This window comes from Mastomys coucha, unplaced genomic scaffold, assembly GCF_008632895.1.
Source record: "Mastomys coucha isolate ucsf_1 unplaced genomic scaffold, UCSF_Mcou_1 pScaffold12, whole genome shotgun sequence".
Classification (NCBI taxonomy): Eukaryota; Metazoa; Chordata; class Mammalia; order Rodentia; family Muridae; genus Mastomys; species Mastomys coucha.
Window position 1 is genome coordinate 17,086,153 of NW_022196894.1, and position 2,746 is coordinate 17,088,898.

Genomic DNA, 2,746 nt, shown 5'->3' on the forward strand with positions numbered 1-2,746 from the left:
TTGAATTATAATCCACTGTGGCAATGTATAACATGTTTCTTATTAATTCTTCCATTGTAGAATATCTAGGTTGTTTACAATCTCTGGCTCTTATGAATAGAGCTGAAATGCACATGGTTCACCAAGTGTCCTTGTAGAAGCACATAGGTTCTTTGAGTATAGGATGAAGAATAGTATAGCTCGATCTTGAAGTAGATTGAATACCATCTTTCTGAGGAACTGCTGTCCAAATTTCCACAATGACTGTTAAAGTTTGCACTCCTAACAGCAATGGAGGAATGTTTTTCATTTTCTTGAGTTGTCACTTTTTTTAAAGATTTATTTATTTATTATATGTAAGTACACTGTAGCTGTCTTCAGACACCCCAGAAGAGGACATCAAATCTCATTACAGATGGTTGTGAGCCATCATATGGTTGCTGGGATTTGAACTCACGTCCTTTGGAAGAGCAGTCAGCATTCTTAACCCCTGAGTCATCTCTCCAGCCCAAGTTGTCACTTTTGTTATTGATCTTAGGCATGGTGACCATGTAAGATGTAAACTCCAACTAATTTTGATTTGCATTTCCCTGATATCTAAGGATACTGAACATTTCTTTAAATGTTCCTCAGTCATTTGAGTTTTCTTTATTGAGAATTCTGTTATACTTCTATACTATTTTAATTTGGGTTATTGGTTTTTATACAAAATTTCTTGAGTTATTTATATGTTTTTAAAATTTGCATTAAACTATCTATGGACATACATGGAAGAAAACCTTATCTTTTACCACTTAGCATATTTAATTTTCAATCAACATAGATTCTTAGTGTGAGAGGAAATCTTGACATTCAGTATAGCAGGCAGTGTCACCTGACCTATCCCATAAAGTCCAACAAAGGGAATAATTTACCCAGAAATCCCTTTTCCTAATTCCTTCTTGAGTTTCCAATAGCACTGTCTAAGCTAATGCAAAATGTCTCCTAAATGTCTAAACTGCCCTCACTAAAATAGGGTATACACTGTTGTGGTTTGCTTTCATTGTTTTCTCATGTCTTATAGGGCAATGTTCAAAGGTAGGATACAGATCTACTGTGAGGTTTGATTCCTTTATTACCTCATCAATACAACTCACCAGGGAGTTGCATGAGCTGCCTGAGTTTGTGGGCATGTGACAAAAGGCAAAGCCTATCTTTGCAGAAAGACTTTTAGGTTCTTGGTCTGCTAAGATTGGCACAAAGGAAAAAAAGACTTTGGGAATAAATAGTTCAGAGAGCAGCACTCTCACCCAAGAAACCAAGAAAGGTTTGTAGTTTATCACTTTCTGCAAGGATATGCTTCTAGGTATATGACAGGTATGTGTTCTACAACTCATGGTACATGATATATGACATAGTGCCAGTATTAGTCTTTGCATATAATCTTCCAGTATGGAGTGCAGTGTAAATGTGTCCACAAGCTTTGTGTACTGCTGACAATCATTATCAAAGACTGTTTTCAGCACAGGACTACATAGAAGACTCTAGATATCATGTGCATTTAATTGGATACATAATATATAAGAAAAGGATAGCATATATTCATATACTTTGAACTTACAGAAGAAACTACACTAAAAGTCAGCAAATACCTTATATCCAACACCTAAGAGAATGACATTTAATCATATGAGCTCAGATTTATCATCACATCTAAGAAAGAAGTTGACTGCCTCATAGATTCAATATGGTAACTTAATACCCAAGGATAGAGGAAATCAATACAAGTCATCGGGAGCTCAGAATTTCTCTGTCAATTCAGAGTCATATTTGAATATGTGAATCTGCATTCACCATACCCCAATTCTCTTCTTCAGTCCTATTACTGCCACCATTTCCAATGCTAAGGATACTGAAACATTCTAGAGTCTCAACATGAGCCCTAATTACACACATGTATCCATCTTCAACATCCATTTCTCCTATCAATATTTTCACAATCTTTCTTGTTCTTATGTTTCTTTCAGTTCTTTCTCTCTCCTCATACTTCTTTTTAATTTTTCTCATTTTTCTCATTCTCTTCTCTGTTATCTTCTTTTTCTTCCTTAGGATGGTTTCTTCTGGAACCATCTGTCTCAAATTACATAGGATTATATTAACCACTCCTGGAGAGATATCTACTCACCAAAAGTAGGGAACAGATGACAGACCAAAGTAATGATACAATTAAACTCCAGGATGATTCATCAATAAATTTTCCTTGAATTATTCATGTGTATGTATAGTTCAGAGGTTACTTACAAAAAGGACAGAGAGATAGATAGATAGATAGATAGATAGATAGAGAGAGAGAGAGAGAGACAGAGACAGAGACAGAGAGACAGAGACAGACAGAGACAGAGAAGAGACACAGAGAGATGCATTTCTGAAGCCTATGACAGCATGGATGACAACTCAAAAAAATCTGGAAATCTAGATGTATTGTTTAATCTGCAAGCAGATCTCAAGGGAATACAGCATCTGTTCCAAATAGATCATTTGTTCTGAGGCTTTTCTGGGCTGTTTGTATAATCTCTATTTCTTCAAGGCAACTTGAATGACCTACCTCTTCCAGGCATCTGGTATGATCATTTACATAGCTCATTTTGTTTCTCATTTTTGCCAGTGAGGCTCAGCTAGTTTCTATGTACTCCTTGTCTGAGAGTGTCTTCAGAAATCCTTACTGCACAGACACACACACACACACACACACACACACACACATATGTATGTATATATGTATATATAT